The following is a 24,220-nucleotide window of genomic DNA, read 5'->3' on the forward strand; positions in this document are numbered from 1 at the left end:
GTTGCTGTGGGAGGTGCAACCGCCCAAGCCAGGAGGTAGCACCGCCAGGGCTAAGTCTCCCAGGGAGACTGGGCGGTGCAACCGCCCCAACCAAGAGGTGCAACCGCCTGGGCTCAGTCTCCGAGCGAGACTGGGCGGTGCAACCTCTCCTGACAAGAGGTGGCACCGCCTGAGCTCAAGTTTCGAGCTCTGCCAGGCGGTGCAACCGCCCTAGTCAGGAGGTGCAACCGCCTGAGCTCGGTCTTCGAGCTCTGGCAGAGAGGTGCAACCGCCCCTGACAGAGGTGGCACCGCCCAGAGGCTTAGTCTTCGAGCTCTGCCAGGCGGTGCAACCGCTCTAGTCAGGAGGTGCAACCGCTTGATCCCGGAATTTCGGGAATTGACAGGTTTGATCTCCAAATTTGAACTAGGTTGGGGCCTATAAATACCCCACCCATTCAGCACTGAAAGGTAGCAAACTTACACTCGAAATCTTGATATCTTTCTGTGATTCTTAGAGCTCAAAACTGTTGTAAAGACCAAAAGTTCTCCTCCTTCTGTTCTTCAAAGTTTGAGTTGTAAAGAGAGGAGAGAAAACTTCTGTAAGGGTTGTCTCCTGAGCCCGTCAAAAGGAGTGAATCTGTAAAAGGGTGGTTGGCCTTCGCCTATTGAAGGAAGGCCTCTAGTTGACGTCGGTGACCTCGTCGGTGGAGGAAGCCAAAAGTGGAGTAGGCCAAGATTGACCGAACCACTCTAAATCTCGGTTTGCATTTCCTTTGAGCATTTTACCTTCATTGCAAACTTCTCAATAGCTTACTGCCTTCTGCGATTTTACGAACGAGTTTCTAAGTTCAGAACTTTCCGAATCTGCGTTTCGACGTAAATCGTCTTTTCTCGTATGATCATCATATTTCAGCTTATGTTTGCGTTTTGATTTCAATCATAACTGTTTACTGCCTTCTGCGATCTTACGAATAAGTTTCTAAGTTCAGAACTTTCTAAATCTGCGTTTAGACGTAAATCGGCTTTTATCGTACGAACGTCACATTTCAGTTTGCACTTGTATTCTACTTTCCATCATAAACTACAAACTGCCTTCGTAGATCTACTTTAACGTCATCTCGCTGAATCTCAAGTTAAAGTAATCTTAGAATCGGCTTTCACATCGAAATCGTTTTTATCGAACGAACGCAGCTTTCGTTTTAATCGCTGAAAAATTTTCGCTGCACTAATTCACCCCCCCTCCCTCTTAGTGCTCTTGATCCTAACAGTATGTACATATATATATATAAATATATATATGTATATACATATATATATGTATATACATATATACATATATATATATGTATATACATATATATGTATGTATATATGTATATACATATATACATACATATATATGTATATATATATATACATACATATATATACATATATATGTATATATATATATACATATATATGTATATATATATATACATATATATGTATGTATATATATATATACATATATATATATATACATATATACATGTATTTATATATATACATATATACATGTATATATATATTTTCATAATATATATAGATGGAGGATCAGAGATTATGACAAACATCTCATATAGTAATGATTGAATCTAATAAAGTTTAGTAGTTATATAAGCAACCACTCGATATTCAGCCTCCATAAAAAATCTTGCAAAAAAGAGTTATTTCTTGAAACTCCAATCACCTTTATTACCTGCCCAATCAGTATCCAAAAAAGCATAAAGCAATAAAGGAGAGTCCTTTCAGAGAAATAAGCCCTGATCCCTTTAAATATCGAAGATGACATTTAACAACTGTCCAATAATTGAAAGTAAGCTTATGCATAAATTGAGATAATTTATTCACTACATGTGTAATATCTAGATGATTGAATATCAAATATTGTAGATTGCCGACCAACTTGATGATACTAAGTGGCATCACTGAGATTAACATTATCAGATAGGGTAAGAGGAATACTTGTAAAGATTGGCGTTGTAATAGTATTGGCTTTAAGTTGGTGTGATCAAGAAGGTCATAATTATACTTATATTGAGAAAGAAATAAATCATTTTCCATGGGGATGATTTGAACATTAAGAAAATAGTTGAGGTACCCAAAATCTTTGTTAGAAAACTTATTAATTATTACTAAATTTATTATCAATAATGATTAAGTCATCCACATAAACTAGTAAAAACATGATTATGCCTTCAAGAGAATAAATGAATAATTAATTATCAGATTGAGAATTATGAAATCTAATTAAGACTAGATACGTTCAAAGTTCATGATACCAAGCATGAGGTGCCTACTTGAGATCATAAAGAGCCTTGCACAACTCATAGACATATTGAGAAAGATTATAATCAATAAAGCATGGAGATTATTTCATAAATACATCCTCGAAAATATGACCATAAAGAAATATATTATTTACATCCAACTATCGCAGTCCCTAATTATTGGATAAAGTAAGATATAAAATAATATAAATTATTGTTAGCATCACAATTGGGCTAAATGTTTCTTGGTTCTAAAGGTTTGAACATTGATGAAATCCTTTTATAATAAGTCATATTTTACACTTATTAATAGACCCATCAGGATTTCATTTGATACGAAAAACTCATATGCACTCTACGAGGTTCCAACTTCGATGGGATGCTACTAAATCCCATGTACTTGTAATAAAATATTATATTCTTCAAATATTATTGCTCATTATTCAGTAATATTTAAGGATTGGTTAATAGTCGAAGGCTCATAAATAAATTTTAAATATTATTTTATAAAAATAATAAATATTTATTGAGTTTAAAGATTTGATTTTTTGATTTAGTAACAATCAGATAAATTGGTGTAGGGTCAATGATATCTCTAGGACATATTGGACAAGAAGAATTTAAAGTAGAGGACGTTGAAACCAAACCTTGCTGTGAATTCTCTTGATGCATGACACTCTCACGAGGCAGTTGGATAGATGAGATAACCTATTGTTCATCATGCACCATTGAGGAATGACCTGATGGGATCTGAGTGGATAAAGTATTTGGATTAGTGGGTGAGGTTGATATTTCAACCCGAATAGGAATGATAATATGAGGTGGCTCATGAATTTGGAGAACACAGATAACAAAGTTATTGAGAGTTAGTTTGGGAAAAAGAGAGTCAAGTAATTTATAAGGAAAAAATAGGTTCCACGAAATCAACATAACAAGAATTGAAAATTTTTTTGGTTGATTTATCAAAACATTTAAAGACACTTTGATTAGTAGAATATCCAAGAAAAACACATAATTTTATTTAGGCTTCTAGTTTGTTATAGATGTAAGATTTTGTTAGAACCCTTGCAGATTCTAAACTTGGGGTTGATCTCTTTAGGGGATCGGCCTCCTTGGAACTCTATAGGGGTTTCTCCCTCCAAGTTGCTGCTCAAAGGCTGTAGAAAAGATTCATCTATTGCTTAAGAAAAGAGAAGGAATACATGGCTATTTATAGGGCTTCTAAACCCTAACTCCTAATAGGACTCCTACTTAAGACTCTTACTTTTAATCAACTCTTAATAGGACTCCTACTCAAGACTCCTATTCCCTTACAACTCCTAATTCTTCTCTAAGAAAAAACCTCTTACATGAATGTCCCTCTCAATTAGGACTCTCCTAGCTAGAGTCCTAACAGAATGTCCCTCTCAATTAGGACTCTCCTAGCTAGAGTCCTAACAGACCCGCCCTCTTCAAATCAGCCTTGTCCTCAAGGCTGAGATTCCATGAACTCGGGGAACCGGGTCTTCAGCTCCTCATATGGTTCCCATGTGGCGTCTTCACGTGGTAGATTATTCCAATGCACTAGTACTTCAGTAGAGGGATGTCGGCGACACATCACGATCCTGCGATCGAGAATGGCTTGTGGTTGGGCTTGAATAACTCCATCCTCAGTTGTGTTAGGCAGTTGGATCTGGGGTGACTCGTGTTCTCCTAACTTGGGCTTTAGGTATGATACGTGGAAGACAGGGTGAATTTTGGCATCCTAAGGTAATTTAAGTCTGTACGCCATGGCTCCAATATGCTCTGTGATCTGATAGGGCCCATAAAAACGTGGGGATAGCTTCATGGAGGCTGGAGTGTCGATAGAGTGTTGCTTGTATGGTTGTAGACGAAGATAAACCCAATCTCCCACTGAAAATTCTCTTTCACTTCGTCATGTGTCGGCTTGCTACTTCATTATGGCTTGAGCGGTAGAGAGATTATCTTTTAATAGTTGTAAGAGTTTGTCCCTATCAATCAATTCTTGGTCAACCTGATCTACCTTAGCTGAGCCAATTACATACTTTGGAATCACAAGGACTAGTTGACCATACAATGCTTCATAAGAGGCACATTTTGTAGATTAATGATATGTAGTATTATACCACCATTCGGCCCAGGGAAGCCATTTCGCCCACTCTTTTGGTCGGTCGCTAGCGAAACACCGGAGGTACATCTCTAAGCACCTATTTACCACCTCTGTTTGGCTGTCAGTTTGTGGATGATATGCTGTGCTCATCTTGAGTTTGGTGCCTTGTAACTGAAATAACTCGGTCTAAAATTTACTAGTGAAGATCCTGTCATGATCACTTACGATGGACCTTGGCATCCCATGTAGTTTAACAAAATTTTCTATGAAAATCTGGGCAATACTAGCAGTAGTGTAGGGATTTCTCACAGCACAAAAATTAGCATATTTCGTAAGTCGATCAACCACCACGAGAATTATGCTTTTACCTTTGGAAGATGGTAGTCCTTCAATGAAGTCCATGGAGATGTCAGTCCACACTGAGTCTGGTATGGGTAGTGGTTGTAGCTTCCCTGGATTTGCCACAGTTTCACCCTTGTGCTATTGACATACATCACATTGTGCCACATATTCAGCAATAATTTTTTTCATCCCTCTCCAATAAAAATTTTACGTCACTATTTTGTAGGTTCTTAGGAATCCAGAGTGCCCTGCTGAAGGTATGGAGTGCATTTCATGCAAGATGATTATGATGCAAGGGGAGTCAAGTATAAGCAAAATGTGACCTTTGTAGCGTAGATCCCTCGAATTCTAGGTGTAGTGGGCTATTGCACTTGGATCCTCCTCTAATTTTTTTATGATGTTGCTGATCTCTAGATCCTTCTTCCATTCATCCCTAATGTCCTCGAGGAGACCGATGGTAGAAAGGGAGATGGCTGAAACCTTAGCTTGTTTAGGCAGCTGTGAGAGTGCATCTACAACAACGTTTTCTTTCCCTTTTTTGTAAATAATTTCATAATCAAATCTAAGAAGTTTGGTTACCCATTTTTGCTGCTCAGGGGATGATATCTTTTGCTCTAAAAAGTACTTGAGGCTTTTATGGTCAGTTTTAATTTTAAATCGCCGGCCGATCAGGTAGGGTTTCCACCTCGTTACTACGTGTACAATGGCAAGCATCTCCTTATCATATACTGACATGTTTTGATGGGAGGGAGATAATGCCTTGCTAGTGTTGAATCTCATATTTTGATGATGAAACTACTTAATATATGTTTATGATTTAATCTGCGTTTTGAGTGACGCAGGATGCTTTGATCAGGATGAGACAATTAAAGCAGGAAAATCATGTTGTGCCGAAGGAACATGTCAGAAGATTGGACGTTGGGCCGGTGGATCGGTCGACGTATCGACAGAAGGCTTCGGGCCGTGGACTCGGGCATCGGGCCAAGAAGAGTGGGTATTGCGCCAAGGATATCGGAGTTGCGGAGTCAACTGGCCGATTGGGCAATAGGCCGCAGGAGAGGACGATGAGCCGAAGAATCGGACGAAGCGTCGAGGGACCAATGACATGTCGGACAACTTGGTTAATTGCTTAGGATTAATTGTCTCGATCGAAGTTTTGTTTTAATTGTGCAGGATTAACTATGATAACGATGAAGACATAAAGCGAAACAAAGTGTCGGAGTCAAGCGCGAAGGATTTGTTGCGAGTTCGAGAGTTCGACGGAAGTCCGAAGGTTCATCGGGAATGCTACCGGAACTAGCCGAGAATGAGTTGGGAGCTTGCCGAAGGGTTTTTCGGAAGCTCGCCAGAAGGTTCGTTGGGAGTTCGCGGAGCTCGCCGAGAAAGATCGGAGCTTGCCGAAGAAGCTTGTTGGAACTCGCTAAGAACAAATCGTGAAGTCTAGGAGCTTGCCGGGAGTCCGCAGAATGGTTTTCGAGAGTTCATCGGAAGACCGCCGGAAGTTTGCCGGAAGCTCGCCAGAAGAAGTCTTGACTTGCGGACTTTGTAATAGATTAGAAAATGTCTTTAAAATCATAGTTAGCACATTAATTAGGGTTAGGATTAGGTGTTAATCCTATAACCCAAGTAGGGGCCAATTAGGCCCAAGTTCGGACTGGTTTGGGCCAAGTTTGGAGCCAAACCAAGTGAGCTGAAATAGTGAAAGAGGTGGCACCGCCCCAGCCAGGAGGTAGCACCGCCCAGGCTATGTCTCCCAGCGAGACTGGGAGGTGCAACCGCCCCAGCCAGGAGGTGGCACCGCCTGGGGCTCAGTCTTCGAGCAAGACTGGGCGGTGCAACCTCCCTGACAGAGAGGTGGCACCGCCTGAGCTCAGTCTTCGAGCTCTGCCAGGCGGTGCAACCTCTCCAGTCAGGAGGTGCAATCGCCTGATCCCGGAATTCCGGGATTTGATCGTTTTGAGCTCCAAATTTGAATTGGGTTGGGGCCTATAAATACCCCACCCGTTCAGCACTGAGAGAGCAAGAACTTACCCGAAATCTTGATCTTTTCAGTGGTTCTTAGAGCTCAAAACTGCTAGTTTTCCTCCTCCTTCTGTTCTTCAAGTTTGAGTTGTAAAGAGAGGAGAGAAAACATCTATAAGGGTTGTCTCCTAAGCCCGTCAAAAGGAGTGAATCTGTAAGAGGGTAGTTGGCCTTCGCCTATTGAAGGAAGGCCTCTAGTTGACGTCGGTAACCTCATCGGTGGAGGAAGCCAAAAGTGGAGTAGGTCAAGACTGACCGAACCACTCTAAATCTCTGGTTTGCGTTTATTTTGAGCACTTTATCATTACTGCAAACCTCCTACATAGCTACTGCTCTCTGCGCCTTTACGAACGAGTTCTGTGCAGTTTACGTTCACTTCTTAATTCCATTTACAAACTGCAAACTGCTCTCTGCGCTTTTACGAACGAATTCTGTGCAGTTTACGTTTACGTCTTGATTTCACTTACAACTGCAAACTGTCTTCTGCGCTTTTTTTTTTACGGACAAGGTTCTGTACAGTTTACGTTTACGTCTTGATTTCATTTACAACTGCAAACTGTCTTCTGCGCTTTTACGAACAAGGTTCTGTGCAGTTTACGTTTACGTCTTGATTTCATATAGAACTGCAAACTGTCATCTGCGTTTAGACGCAAACTGCGTTTAGACGCAAACTGCGTTTAGACGTAAACTGCGCTTAGACGCAAACTACGTTTAGACGCAAACTGCGTTTAGACGTAAAATTGCATTTAGACGTAAACTACGTTTAAACGTAAAGCTGCGTTTTAGACATAAACTGAGTTTGGACGTAAATCTGCGTTTAGACGTAAATCTGCGTTTAGACGTAAATCTGCGTTTAGACGTAAAACTGCGTTTAGACGCAAACTGCATTTAAACGCAAATTGTGTTTAGACGTAAACTACGTTTAGACGCAAACTGCACTTAGATACAAACTGTGAATCAACTTTTGCATCATAATAGTTTCTATCGAACGAACGCAGCTTTCGGTTTTAATCGCTGTAAAATTTCCGCTGCACTAATTCACCCCCCCCCTCTTAGTGCTCTCGATTCTAACAATTGGTATTAGAGCAGGGTATTTCTCATTTCGGATTTACACCCGAGAGAAATGGCTCTTCAAGAGGGCTTATCGGTTGTTCGTCCACCGTTCTTTAACGGATTGGACTACACTTATTGGAAAACTCGAATGAGAGTTTTCTTGATTTCTCTGAATCTGGATTTATGGAATATTGTTGAAAACGGTTTTCAACTTCCCTCCAAACCGATGAACGAATGGTCGGATTTGGAGAAGAAGTATTTTTCTTTAAACGCAAAGGCTATGAATGCCTTATTTTGCGCTTTGGACAAAAATGAGTTCAATCGGGTTTCTTTGTGCGAAACGGCTTTCGATATTTGGCGCACTCTTGAAATCACGCACGAAGGAACTAGTAGAGTCAAAAACTCGAAAGTTAATATTTTACTGCATGATTTCGAGCTTTTTCAAATGAAGCCAAGCGAAACCATTGTTGACATGTACACCCGTTTTACGGATGTCGTCAATGGTTTAAGAGCTCTTGGCAAATGTTTTTTTAATTCTGAACTTGTGAACAAGATTTTGCGTTCTCTTTCTAAGAAGTGGGATTCAAAAGTAACTGCAATACAAGAAGCTAAAAACCTAAACAACTTACCACTTGAAGAACTAATTGGTTCGTTAATGACATATGAAATGGTGCACAATGCACATGATGAACATGTTGAATACAATCACCTTCCAAAGAACAGGAAGGATTTGGAACTCTGGACAAATGAATGCCACTTGAGCGATGACTCAAGTGATGAGGACAATGATGAACAAAACAACCTTCCAAAGAACAGGAAGGATTTGGGACATAGAACATTTGAAGACCACTCGAGCATAAGCTCAAGTGATGGTGAACTTAAACTACAAATGAAACGAAAATTAAAAAGCAAAAAGAATGGAACTACTGGCTTTAAACGCAAGAAGAAGAACAAAAATTGGGATGAATCGAGCTCCTCCGAAGACGAAGAAAAAATCAACAAAAGCGAGGCGGCATACTACGCCTTAACAGCCTACAATGTTGAGGTAATGCCTTTGGTTTATTTTGAAATTACTTGATGCTTTCATGATGTAGTTTTCTTTTTTAGTTTAGAATTAATTTTCTTGAAAATTACATGTTAAAAAAAAAAATTATTACAAAATTATGATCATGCTAGTAATTTCGAAAATGATAATATTGCATATTTTATGATAAACAAACAAAATTTGATTGAAAATATGAAATCATGGTTAAAGAGTAATAATGTGTATCATGTTTGATTAACATTGTTGAATGAAATCACGTTTGATTTAAAGTAATGCATAATAATATTAAATGGTTATGATACAATGATTAACAATTTTATGCATGAGATTTTAAGTTATTCATGATCATGAGCTTGTTTGATCTTCATGATTTAAATTCAAAATCTATAGCAAAAATCATGTCTGAATATATGAAAGTGTTAATTTCATTTTCGGATTCACTTAACAAGTGGTATCCTAACTATCGGATTTACTCATACACTTATGAAAAATAATTTTCTAAAATAGATTTGATGAAATGATTCCTGCTTATAAATTCCATCTTGAAATATGAATGATAGTATTTTTGCTTGCAAAGATTTGTTTCACATACATATCTCCTATGATTCATGTGCAGAAAAAGAATTTATAAATCATAATACAATGGGATTTCTTATGCAAAAATAAAGTGCTTTTGTGATTCATTGCTAAAGAGAATAATTATTAAAATCATGATCTTGATAATTATAACATGAAGCTCGTTATAAATCAAGATCGTTCATTATGCTTATCAAAAAGGAGTTCTTCAAATGAAATGCAACTTGTCTTTTGATTTCTTAGAATTCAATGAAGTGTCATATTAATATCTTAAAACTTGGAATATTTTAAAATGTGATCTTGATAATAATGTTTCAAGTTGCTCTTTGTACTATATCTTTTCAAATGAATCATGAGCCTTGATATCATATATTTCATAATATAGAAATAACAAGATTTCTTTGCCTTTTGTCTTGAACTTTCATGTATCTTAATTTGGCATATAAAGACTAAGGCATGATTAGATGAAAAAGAATCTCTTAAAAAATGCTTTTCCCATCTGATCGAGATTAATGATTTCATGATATTTTGTGAATCTCGAAATTAATTTTAATGACTTGATTATGAATTTCAAGTTAATGATTTGATTTGAATAAGTTTTATCTAAATCATAATCTTGATCTTGCAAAATTGAAGTCACAAATAATATCCTGTGGTATTCATGAATTGATACTCACAATATGAAAGCATTGATATTCATGACTTGAATTGGATTGAAACATTGTATGCTTAAATTAATCATTCTCCTATGTTTCAAAAATTCCTTAAATGCCTTATGTGATGATTGAAAACTAACTTGCTTTATGATGAATCACGAATCATAACTTGATCTATGATGCCTTGAAATGATTGAAATATTTAACACTTTTATGCTCTACCCCCTACTTTCTTCTTGTTTTCAATGATAAAATGGGGAGAAGTTTTGATCATGCATGGTAGGATATAATTTGACAAAATTGATACCATCATGATATGAAACATTTATGATGTGCAATTATGCATGCAATACTTGTGCTTTCTAATTATGATGTGATGTGTTGCATATGATGTAAATCATGATTTAAAATGCTATGAGTGCTAAGTTACACACTTTGAGAAGAAATTGCTATATTGAAACATTAATGTAATTATGAATGGTGATATGAAATTATGCATGTAATACTTCAACCTATGATAACGATGCATGCAATGATAAAATATTCATGATGAAAAATTGTCTTGACATTCATAACTTGATTATTCATCCTTTGTCATGATTTTGAAATCATTGTAAAAGGAAAAAGAACTACAAAACTGTATTCTTCCTTTCTTTTTGACAATGACAAAGGGGAGATAGCAAGCTTGCACAAGTCAAGAAGATGCAAAAACTTGATTGCTAACTTGCTTATTTCAAGAAGCAAAAATTGTCTTCTTGAAAATCACTATCTTGAATATCTCAAGAAGCAAGACTTGCAACCTGCACATTACAATAGAAAGCAATAATCATGAGCCTACACAAGAAAGTTATCTTGCATTTGCTTTCGAAGTTTTTGCTAGCTTGTATATTGCGAAACTTGTATATCGTAAAAATTGCTAGCTTGTAGTCTAAAGAGAAGCGAAAAGTTGCTATCTCAAAAGAAGCATATGTGCTATCTTGCCTATCTCAAGAGGCAAAAATGCTAACTTGCACCTCTAGCAAAACTTGACAAATTTGCATATTTCAAGAAGCAAGAGTTGCCTTCTTGAACATCTCTAATTTGCTAGCTTGCATGATATATAACTTGCTATCTTGAACATCTCTAATTTTCATACCAAGTGCTATCTTGTATACTGTAAAACTTACATATCTAAAACTTGATAGCTTGAATGTTCTAAGCATGATGTAACATTTGCTAAATTTTTTGGCTTCAAAACTGCATGATGATAAAACTTGATATTATTTTTTTCATGCAATAAATTGAACCTATATCACAAACACTTGATTGTGGTACTTCTCCTTTTTGTTGATGACAAAGGGGGAGAAGTATGTTGATGAAAGTATGTTGATGACATGACATGTTATGCATAAGTTTATGCATATGTTCATGTTGACGTGTTGCAAGTATTCATGATGAATATTGTAATGACTTGAATTCAGTTTGAATTCAAGGTTCTATCAATATGGCATATTGATAGGGGGAGTTTGTTTAAACTCCGGGAGTTAAGTTTAACTCCGTCATCAAGTAGTTGTCATCATCAAAAAGGGGGAGATTGTTGAATCTCGTATTTTGATGATGAAACTACTTAATATATGTTTATGATTTAATCTGCGTTTTGAGTGACGCAGGATGCTTTGATCAGGATGAGACAATTAAAGCAGGAAAATCATGTTGTGCCGAAGGAACATGTCAGAAGATTGGACGTCGGGCCGGTGGATCGGTCGACGTATCGACAGAAGGCTTCGGGCCGTGGACTCAGGCATCGGGCCAAGAAGAGCGGGTATTGCGCCAAGGATATCGGAGTTGCGGAGTCAACTGGCCGATTGGGCAATAGGCCGCAGGAGAGGACGATGAGCCGAAGAATCGGACGAAGCGTCGAGGGACCAATGACATGTCGGACAACTTGGTTAATTGCTTAGGATTAATTGTCTCGATCGAAGTTTTGTTTTAATTGTGCAGGATTAACTATGATAACGATGAAGACATAAAGCGAAACAAAGTGTCGGAGTCAAGCGCGAAGGATTTGTTGCGAGTTCGAAAGTTCGACGGAAGTCCGAAGGTTCATCGGGAATGCTACCGGAACTAGCCGAGAATGAGTTGGGAGCTTGCCGAAGGGTTTTTCGGAAGCTCGCCAGAAGGTTCGTTGGGAGTTCGCGGAGCTCGCCGAGAAAGATCGGAGCTTGCCGAAGAAGCTTGTTGGAACTCGCTAAGAACAAATCGTGAAGTCTAGGAGCTTGCCGGGAGTCCGCAGAATGGTTTCCGAGAGTTCATCGAAAGACCGTCGGAAATTTGCCGGAAGCTCGCCAGAAGAAGTCTTGACTTGCGGACTTTGTAATAGCTTAGAAAATGTCTTTAAAATCATAGTTAGCACATTAATTAGGGTTAGGATTAGGTGTTAATCCTATAACCCAAGTAGGGGCCAATTAGGCCCAAGTTCGGACTGGTTTGGGCCAAGTTTGGAGCCAAACCAAGTGAGCTGAAATAGTGAAAGAGGTGGCACCGCCCCAGCCAGGAGGTAGCACCGCCCAGGCTATGTCTCCCAGCGAGACTGGGAGGTGCAACCGCCCCAGCCAGGATGTGGCACCGCCTGGGGCTCAGTCTTCGAGCAAGACTGGGCGGTGCAACCTCCCTGACAGAGAGGTGGCACCACCTGAGCTCGGTCTTCGAGCTCTGCCAGGCGGTGCAACCTCTCCAATCAGGAGGTGCAACCGCCTGATCCCGGAATTCCGGGATTTGATCGTTTTGAGCTCCAAATTTGAATTGGGTTGGGGCCTATAAATACCCCACCCATTCAGCACTGAGAGAGCAAGAACTTACCCGAAATCTTGATCTTTTCAGTGGTTCTTAGAGCTCAAAACTGCTAGTTTTCCTCCTCCTTCTGTTCTTCAAGTTTGAGTTGTAAAGAGAGGAGAGAAAACATCTGTAAGGGTTGTCTCCTAAGCCCGTCAAAAGGAGTGAATCTGTAAGAGGGTAGTTGGCCTTCGCCTATTGAAGGGAGGCCTCTAGTTGACGTCGGTAACCTCATCGGTGGAGGAAGCCAAAAGTGGAGTAGGTCAAGACTGACCGAACCACTCTAAATCTCTGGTTTGCGTTTATTTTGAGCACTTTATCATTACTGCAAACCTCCTACATAGCTACTGCTCTCTGCGCTTTTACGAACGAGTTCTGTGCAGTTTACGTTCACGTCTTAATTCCATTTACAAACTGCAAACTGCTCTCTGCGCTTTTACGAACGAATTCTGTGCAGTTTACGTTTACGTCTTGATTTCACTTACAACTGCAAACTGTCTTCTGCGCTTTTTTTTTTACGGACAAGGTTCTGTGCAGTTTACGTTTACGTCTTGATTTCATTTACAACTGCAAACTATCTTCTGCGCTTTTACGAATAAGGTTCTGTGTAGTTTACGTTTACGTCTTGATTTCATATAGAACTGCAAACTGTCATCTGCGTTTAGACGCAAACTGCGTTTAGACGCAAACTGCGTTTAGACGTAAACTGCGCTTAGACGCAAACTGCGTTTAGACGCAAACTGCGTTTAGACGTAAAACTACATTTAGACGTAAACTACATTTAAACGTAAAACTGCGTTTTAGACGTAAACTGAGTTTGGACGTAAATCTGCGTTTAGACGTAAATCTGCGTTTAGACGTAAATCTGTGTTTAGACGTAAAACTGCGTTTAGACGCAAATTGCATTTAAACGCAAATTGTGTTTAGACGTAAACTACGTTTAGACGCAAACTGCACTTAGATACAAACTGTGAATCAACTTTTGCATCATAATAGTTTCTATCGAACGAACGCAGCTTTCGGTTTTAATCGCTGTAAAATTTTCGCTGCACTAATTCACCCCCCCCCCCTCTTAGTGCTCTCGATCCTAACAGCTAGTATATGCGAGTGGTCGACCATTTTGCATGAGAACGACTCCAAATCCGACTCCAGATGCGTCGGCCTCAATGATGAAGGGTCTATTGAAATCTAGTAGCGCAAGCACCAGCGTCGTTGTCATGGCTGCTTTAAGTTTGTCGAAGGCAGCAGAGGCTTTGTCCGACCATTGGAAAACATCTTTTTTTAGTAAAGAAGTGAGTGGTGCACTGATCTTCCCATAGTCCTTAACAAATTTTTGGTAGTAGCCCGTTAGTCCAAGGAACCCCCGTAGTAATTTCAAGTTTGTAGGTTTCGGCCAGCCTTGCATTGCCTCAATTTTTGTTGGGTCTACCACCACTCCTTCTTCTGATATTATATGCCCAAGGTACTCTACTTTTTGCTAGAGAAAGCTGCACTTTGGTTGCTTAACAAAAAGAGTATTCTCCCGAAGGATCGTCAAAACAATCCGTAAATGCTGAAAGTGAGTCTCAAGAGAAGGGCTGTAAACGAGAATATCATCGAAAAATACTAGCACAAATTTACGAAGAAAACTCCGAAATATATCATTCATGAGACTTTGAAAGGTTGAAGGAGCATTAGTGAGTCCAAAAGGCATTACTAAGAATCATAATGGCCATCATGTTTGCCAAATGCAGTTTTTGGAATGTCATCGTCACATACCCGAATTTGGTGGTAACCAGATCGGAGGTCCAACTTCGTGAAGACTCGAGCTCCTTTCAATTCATCAAGAAGTTCATCCACCACTGGTATTGGGTACTTGTCCTTGACAGTGATGCCATTTAAAGCTCGGTAGTCGATGCACATCTGCCAAGTTCCGTCCTTCTTGCGTACAAGTAGCACCGGTGAGGACTAGGGGCTGCAACTTGGCCGAATCACCCCTGTTTCAAGCATCTCCTTTACGATCTTTTCAATTTCATCTTTCTGGAGGTGAGGATATCGGTACGGTCGAGTGTTCGCTGGTGGCTTGCCCGGAAGGATTGGAATTCGATGGTCATGTTGCCGAGAAGGAGGAAGACCGCGCGGTTCAGCAAATATGTCGGCAAATTCAGTAAGCAATTGGGGAAGATTTTGATCTTCAATTTCTATTTTCTTCTCTTTTGGTTATGGCTGGAGATGCATCAAAAAGCCACCATTTACCTTGTGCAAAACTTTCTTCATTCGTTGGGTCGAAACAGTGGCAACGTTGCTTCCGCGCTTCCCGCGTAGGATGATCTGTTTGCCCTTACGGTAGAATTTCATAATTAATTTAGAAAAGTTCCAAGAGACATCACCTAGTGTAGTCAGCCATTCTATACCAAGCACTGCCTCAAAGTCATCGATTGGTAGGAGGAAGAAATCGGTGATAATTTCTTGGTCTTGCAGAAATAGTCACCTACTGACATCTTTGGTTGCACTTTAGGATTCTGTCGTCGGCAACCTTTACATCGAACATGCTGCAACCTTCAATATGCAATGTCATCTGAGCAGCAACCTTACTATTCTGGAAGTTATTAGTGCTACCTGTGTCGATGAGAACAGTAATCGGCTGTTGTTTGTGAAGGCCTCCAACTTTCATCGTTTGCGGATTTGAGTAGCCGGCTAGTGCGTGTACCGTAATGTCGGTCAGCTATAGCTCTTCTTCCATATCTTCTTCTTCATGTTCAAGGCTCTCTTCTAGATGTTCAATGACCTCTTCTTCTACTGGTTCAATTATAAGAAGTCTACCTTTTTTACAGCGATGCTCGCGGCTCCACGGCTCGTCGCAATGGCAACATAACCCCTTCGCAGATTGCTCCCGAAGTTCTTCTATTGTTAACCTTTTCGATGTAGGGACTCGGTTGATAGTAGGAGGGGCTGAGGGCTTTAGTATTGTAGGTCGTGGAGTGATCCTAGTCCTCCGGGCTTCATGGTTCAATCGCTCCTCTTGAAGTCGTGTGAAAGAGATGGCAGCCATAAGCGTGTATGGTTGTCGCACCTTAACTTCTCCCCGGATCTCCGGCTTTAAGCCCTCAATATGTTAGGATCAAGAGCACTAAGGGGGGGGGTGAATTAGTGCAGCGAATATCTTTCAACGATAAAAAATGTTCGAACGATAAAAATGATTTCGGTGTGAAAGCCGATTCTAAGATTACTTTAACTTAAGATCAAGTGAGATGATGTTAAAGTCAATCTATGAAGGAAGTTTGCAGTTATGATGAAAACCAGAATATAAGCGCAAACTGAAATACGACGTTCGTACGATAAAAGCGATTTCGGTGTGAAAGCCGATTCGTACACCACTTTAACTTGAGATGAAGCGAGATGTAGTTAAAGCAAGGATATAAAGGCAGTTTGCAGTTATGATGGAAATCAGAATGTAAGCGCAAACTGAAATATGATGTTCGTACGATAAAACTGATTTGTGTCTAAACGCCGATTCGGAAAGCACTGAACTTTGAAACACGTTCGTAAAAACACAGAAGGCAGTAAGCTATTGAGGAGGTTTGCAGTAAAGATAAGATGCTCAAAGTAAATGCAAACTAAGATTTAGAGTGGTTCGATCAATCTTGACCTACTCCACTTTTGGCTTCCTCCTCCGACGAGGTCACCGACGTCAACTAGAGGCCTTCCTTCAATAGGCAAAGGCCAACCACCCTTTTACAGTTTCACTCCTTTTGACGGGCTTAGGAGACAACCCTTACAGACTTTTCTCTCCTCTCTTTAAAGCTCAGAACTTGGAAGAAAAGAGGGAGAAGAACTTTTGGCCTTTACAACAATTTTGAGCTCTAAAAATCACAGAACAAGATCAAGATTTCGGTGTATGTTCAGTGCTCTTTCAGTGCTGAATGGGTGGGGTATTTATAGGCCCCAACCCAGTTCAAATTTGGAGCTCAAAACTATCAATTCCAGGAATTCCGGGATTTGGCGGTTGCACCTCTTGACTGGAGCGGTTGCATCGCTTGGTAGAGCTCGAACACTGAGGCTCTAGGCGGTGCCACCTCTTGTCAGGGGCGGTTGCACCTCCTGCCAGAGCTCGAAGACCGAGCTCATGCGGTGCCACCTCCTGACTGAGGCGGTTGCACCTCCTGCCAGAGCTCGAAGACTGAGCTTAGGTGGTGCCACCTCTTGTCAGGGGAGGTTGCACCGCCCAGTCTCGCTCGGAGACTGAGCCCAGGCGGTGCCAACTCTTGGCTGGGGCGGTTGCACCGCCCAGTCTCCCTCGGAGACTCAGCCCAGGTGGAGCCACCTCCTGGCTTGGGCGGTTCAATTGCCTGGCAGAAATCAGGGTTCGAATGGGTTGATCCATTCGGCCCAATTTGGGTTTTTCAGGGGCCCAATGTTAGGATCGAGAGCACTAAGAGGGGGGGGGTGAATTAGTGTAGCGGAAATTTTATAGCGATTAAAACCGAAAGCTGCGTTCGTTCGATAGAAACTATTATGATGCAAAAGCTGATTCACAGTTTGTATCTAAGTGCAGTTTGCGTCTAAGCGCAGATTGCGTCTATGCGCAGTTTGCGTCTAAACACAGTTTGCGTCTAAGCGCAGTTTTGCGTCTAAGCGCAGTTTGCGTCTAAACACAGTTTGCGTCTAAGCGCAATTTTGCGTCTAAGCGCAGTTTGCGTCTAAACGCAGATTTACGTCTAAGCTCAGATTGCGTTTAAGTGCAGTTTGCGTCTGAGCGCAGTTTACGTCTAAGATCAGATTGCGTTTGAGCGCAGTGCAGTTTGCGTCTAAACGCAGTTTTACGTCTAAATACAGTTTTACGTCTAAACGTAGTTTTACGTCTAAACGCAGTTTGCGTCTAAACGTAGTTTTACGTCTAAACGTAGTTTTACGTTCAAAAGTAGTTTACGTCTAAAACACAGTTTTACGTCTAAGAAGAATCAAGACGTAAATGTAAACTGTAAAGAAACTTGTTCGTAGAAATCAGTTTGCAGTTATAAACAGAATCAAGACGTAAACGTAAACTACAAAGAAACTCGTTCGCAGAAATCAGTTTGCAGTTATAAACAGAATCAAGACGTAAACGTAAACTGCACAGAACCTTGTTCGTAAAAGCGCAGAAGACAGTTTGCAGTTGTAAATGAAATCAAGACGTAAACGTAAACTGCACAGAATTCGTTCGTAAGAGCGCAGAGAGCAGAGGCTAAGCAGGAGGTTTGCAGTAATGATAAAGTGCTCAAAATAAACGCAAACCAGAGATTTAGAGTGGTTCGGTCAGTCTTGACCTACTCCACTTTTGGCTTCCTCCACCGACGAGGTCACCGACGTCAACTACCCTAGGCGAAGGCCAACTACCCTCTTACAGATTCACTCCTTTTGATGGGCTTAGGAGACAACCCTTACAAATGTTTTCTCTCCTCACTTTACAACTCAAACTTGAAGAACAGGAGGAGGAAAACTAGCAGTTTTGAGCTCTAAGAACCACTGAAAAGATCAAGATTTCGGCTTGAGTTCTTTCTTTCTCAGTGCTGAATGGGTGGGGTATTTATAGGCCCCAACCCAATTCAAATTTGGAGCTTAAAACAATCAAATCCCGGAATTCTGGGATCAGGCGGTTGCACCTCTTGACTGGAGAGGTTGCACCGCCTGGCAGAGCTCGAAGACCGAGCTCAGGCGATGCCACCTCTCTGCCAGGGAGGTTGCACCGCCCAGTCTTGCTCGAAGACTGAGCTCAGGCGGTGCCACCTCTCTGTCAGGGAGGTTGCACCGCCCAGTCTAGCTCGAAGACTGAGCTCAGGCGGTGCCACCTCCCGGCTGGAGAGGTTGCACCACCCAGTCTCGCTGGGAGGCTTAGCCCAGGCGGTGCCACCTCCTGGCCTGGGCGGTTGCACCTCCTGGTGCAATCAGGGTCCGAATGGTTCATTCCATTCGGCCCAATTTCAGTCTTCCAAGGGCCCAATTGCCCCAAGATTAAGCCAATGGGATCACCTCCCATTTTCCAACTTAATCAACGTGCTAACTACGATTAAATCTAAGACAATTTCTGCAGCTTTGCTTCGGTGCGTCAATCGCTCCTTCCGGCGAGTTTCCGGCGAACTTCCGTCGATCATCCGATGAACCCTCGGTGATGCTCCTGCGGACTTCCGGCAAACTCCTGGACTTTGCGACGATCTACTTGGTAAGTTCCGACGAGCTTCGCTTGGCAAGCTTCTGGACTTCTCGGATCTGTTCTCGCAGAACCTCCGACGACCGTCCGAACTTCCGTCGAACTCTCGAACTCCCAATGTGATCATGAACTTGACTCCGGCGCAACTCCCGCTGCTTGTCTATCTTTCATCGTAGTTAATCCTGCACACACAAAAACAAAAACTTTGATCGAGACAATTAATCATAAGTAATTAACCAAGTTGTCCGGCATGTCATTGGTCCCTCGACGCTTCGTCCGATTCTTCGGCGCATCGTCCTTTCCTGCAGCCTATTGCCCAATCGGCCAGTTGACTCCGCAACTCCGATATACTTGGCACAATACCCGCTCTTCTTGGCCCGATGCCCGAGTCCACGGCCCGAAGCCTTCTGTCGATACGTCGACCGATCCACCGGCCCGACGTCCAATCTTCTGACATGTTCCTCCGGTACAACATGATGTTCCTACTTTAATTGTCTCATCCTGATCGAAGCACCCTGCGTCACTCAAAACGCAGATTAAATCATAAACATATATCAAGGAGTTTCATCATCAAAATACGAGATTCAACAATCTCCCGCTTTTTGATGATGACAACTACTTGATGACGGAGTTAAACTTAACTCCCGGAGTTTAAACAAACTCCCCCTATCAATATGCCTTATTGATAGAAACTCTTAGATTCAAAAATCTAAGCAACATGTCATCATAAACGGAGTTAACCTTAACTCCCAGAGTTTAAACAAACTCCCCCTATCAATATGCCATAATGATAGAACCTTGAATTCAAACTGAATTCAAGTCATTGCAATATTCATCATGAATACTTGCAATATGTTGATAACATGAACATATGCATAAACTTATGCATCACATGTCATGTCATCAATATACTTCTCCCCCTTTGTCATCAACAAAAAGGAGAAGTATCACAGTCAAGTGTTTGTGATATTGGTTCAACTCATTGCATGAAAAATATAATATCAAGTTTTATCATCATGCAGTTTTGAAGCCAAAAAATTTAGCAAATGTTATATCATGCTTCGAACATTCAAGCTATCAAGATTTAGATATGCAAGTTTTACAGTATACAAGATAGCACTTTTTGAAATATGCAAGCTAGCAATTTAGAGATGTTCAAGAAAGCAACTCTTGCTTCTTGAGATATGCAAATTTGTCAAGTTTTGCTAGATTGCACGTTAGCATTTTTGCCTCTTGAGATAGGCAAGATAACACATATGCTTCTTTTGAGATAGCAACTTTTCGCTTCTCTTTAGACTACAAGCTAGCAATTTTTACGATATACAAGTTTCGCAATATACAAGCTAGCAAAAACTTCGAAAGCAAATGCAAGATAACTTTCTTGTGTAGGCTCATGATTATTGCTTCCTATTGTAATGTGCAGGTTGCAAGTCTTGCTTCTTGAGATATTCAAGATAGTGATTTTCAAGAAGACAATTTTTGCTTCTTGAAATAAGCAAGTTAGCAGTCAAGTTTTTGCATCTTCTTGACTTGTGCAAGCTAGCTATCTCCCCCTTTGTCATTGTCAAAAAGAAAGGAAGAATACAGTTTTGTAGTTCTTTTTCCTTTTACAATGATTTCAAAATCATGACAAAGGATGAATAATCAAGTTATGAATGTCAAGACAATTTTTCATCATGAATATTTTATCATTGCATGCATCGTTATCATAGGTTGAAGTATTACATGCATAATTTCATATCACCATTCATAATTAGAAAGCACAAGTATTGCATGCATAATTGCACATCATAAATGTTTCATATCATGATGGTATCAATTTTGTCAAATTATATCCTACCATGCATGATCAAAACTTCTCCCCATTTTATCATTGAAAACAAGAAGAAAGTAGGGGGTAGAGCATAAAAGTGTTAAATATTTCAATCATTTCAAGGCATCTTAGATCAAGTTATGATTCGTGATTCATCATAAAGCAAGTTAGTTTTCAATCATCACATAAGGCATTTAAGGAATTTTTGAAACATAAGAGAATGATTAATTTAAGCATACAATGTTTCAATCCAATTCAAGTCATGAATATCAATGCTTTCATATTGTGAGTATCAATTCATGAATACCACAGGATATTATTTGTGACTTCAATTTTGCAAGATCAAGATTATGATTTAGATAAAACTTATTCAAATCAAATCATTAACTTGAAATTCATAATCAAGTCATTAAAATTAATTTCGAGATTCACAAAATATCATGAAATCATTAATCTCGATTAGATGGGAAAAGCATTTTCTTTTTAAGTGATTCTTTTAACACATCATAAAAAACTCATTCATAATTCAAGTGATTTACAAGATATCATAAATGAATTTATCACTTGTATTTCATCAAAATCGAGAACTCTAGAGATAGAAAATGATTGAAGCATTTAACATGATTGAAGCATGTTTCATATTTAATGTGTATCTTATGTCGTAAATATGAATCAAGCATTTGACAAATCTGAAATCATCCTCAAAATTACATTCAATAAATTCATGTATGACAAGCATAGATTTATTGAAAGATCAATAAGATAGAGGATTACATTTCAAGTGTTCATCAATTGTAGCATTTCATCATATGGTAAGATATCAATGCGTAAAATTACGATACAAGTTCTTGATATCTTAACGCATGATGCAAACATGGCATAATGTAAATTTGGCAATCATAGCATCAATTCATATATCTCTTCATGATGCAAGCATGGGATAATCATAGCATAGTGTTTATAGCATCAATTCATATATTTCTTCCCTTTTTTAAGTGTTTCATCTTAAGTGATCGATTTCATGTTAGCATGCCTTTTCATTTATGTCAAATGAAAACATGCATCAACGTTTAGGATCGTAAAATGAATTTCATCATAAAACCATCAATCACAAAAATCATCATGTATATCTCATGCATGAAATTGTCAATCGAAATATTTAATTTCATCATTATGCATTTCTTCAAATCAAACATGATCTTTAATCAAAATCGAGAAATAACAATGGAAATCAACGTAATGCACATTATTACTTCTTAACCATGATTTCATATTTTCAATCAAGATCATTTTATTTGTTTATCATAAAATATGCAATATTATCATTTTCGAAATTACTTAGTATGATCATAATAATTTTTTTTTAACATGTAATTTTTAAGAAAATTAATTCTAAACTAAAAGAGAAAAAATACATCATGAAAGCATCAAGTAATTTCAAAATAAATTAGGGGGATTTCGATTACCTCATCATTGTGGGCTATTAAGGCGTAGTTTGCCGCCTTGCTTTTGTTGACTAACTCTTCTTCGGAGGAGCTCGATTCATCCCAATTTTTGTTCTTCTTTTTGCGTTCAAAGCAAGTAGTTCCGTTCTTTTTACTTTTTAATTTTTGTTTCATTTGTAGTTTAAGTTCACCATCACTTGAGCTTATGCTCGAGTGGTCTTCAAATGTTCTATGTCCCAAATCCTTCCTGTTCTTTGGAAGGTGGTTCTCAAGTTCTTCACGTGCATTGCACGTCATTTCATATGTGATCAATGAACCAATTAGTTCTTCAAGTGGAAATTGGTTCAAGTTTTTCGATTCTTGAATAGCAGTTACTTTTGAATCCCAAGTTTTAGAAAGTGAGCGCAAAACTTTATTAACGAGTTCAAAATCCGAAAAGCTTTTACCAAGTGATTTTAAACCATTAACGACATCCGTAAAACGGGTGTACATGTCAACAACGGTTTCGCTTGGTTTCATATGAAAAAGCTCGAAATCATGCAGTAAAATATTAACTTTCGAGTCTTTGACTCTACTAGTTCCCGCGTGCGTGATTTCAAGTGTTCGCCAAATGTCAAAAGCTGTTTCGCACGTAGAAATCCGATTGAACTCATTTTTGTCCAAAGCACAAAATAAGGCATTCATAGCCTTTGCGTTTAAAGAGAAATACTTCTTCTCCAAATCCGACCATTCGTTCGTCGGTTTAGAGGGAAGTTGAAAACCGTTTTCAACGATATTCCATAAATCCAGATTTAGAGAAATCAAGAAAACTCTCATTCGAGTTTTCCAATAAGTGTAGTCCAATCCGTTAAAGAACGGTGGACGAAAGACCAAAAAGCCCTCTTGAAGAGCCATTTCTCTCGGGTGTAAATCCGAAATGAGAAATACCCCGCTCTGATACCAATTGTTAGGATCGAGAGTACTAAGAGGGGGGGTGAATTAGTGCAGCGGAAATTTTACAGCGATTAAAACCGAAAGTTGCGTTCGTTCGATAGAAACTATTATGATGCAAAAGCTGATTCACAGTTTGTATCTAAGTGCAGTTTGCGTCTAAGCGCAGATTGCGTCTAAGTGCAGTTTGCGTCTAAACACAGTTTGCGTCTAAGCGCAGTTTTGCGTCTAAGCGCAGTTTGCGTCTAAACACAGTTTGCGTCTAAGCGCAGTTTTGCGTCTAAGCGCAATTTGCGTCTAAACGCAGATTTACGTCTAAGCTCAGATTGCGTTTAAGCGCAGTTTGCGTCTGAGCGCAGTTTACGTCTAAGATCAGATTGCGTCTGAGCGCAGTGCAGTTTGCGTCTAAATGCTGTTTTACGTCTCAACACAGTTTTACGTCTAAACGTAGTTTTACGTCTAAACGCAGTTTGCGTCTAAACGCAGTTTTACGTCTAAACGTAGTTTTACGTTCAAAAGTAGTTTACGTCTAAAACATAATTTTACGTCTAAGCAGAATCAAGACGTAAATGTAAACTACAAAGAAAACTTGTTCGCAGAAATCAGTTTGCAGTTATAAACAGAATCAAGACGTAAACGTAAACTGCAAAGAAACTCGTTCGCAGAAATCAGTTTGCAGTTATAAACATAATCAAGACGTAAACGTAAACTGCACAGAACCTTGTTCGTAAAAGCGCAGAAGATAGTTTGCAGTTGTAAATGAAATCAAGACGTAAACGTAAACTGCACAGAATTCGTTCGTAAAAGCGTAGAGAGCAGAGGCTAAGTAGGAGGTTTGCAGTAATGATAAAGTGCTCAAAATAAACGCAAACCAGAGATTTAGAGTGGTTCGGTCAGTCTTGACCTACTCCACTATTGGCTTCCTCCACCGATGAGGTCACCGACGTCAACTAGAAGC

The sequence above is a fragment of the Musa acuminata genome, chromosome BXJ2-1, assembly GCF_036884655.1.
Source record: "Musa acuminata AAA Group cultivar baxijiao chromosome BXJ2-1, Cavendish_Baxijiao_AAA, whole genome shotgun sequence".
Taxonomy (NCBI): domain Eukaryota; kingdom Viridiplantae; phylum Streptophyta; class Magnoliopsida; order Zingiberales; family Musaceae; genus Musa; species Musa acuminata.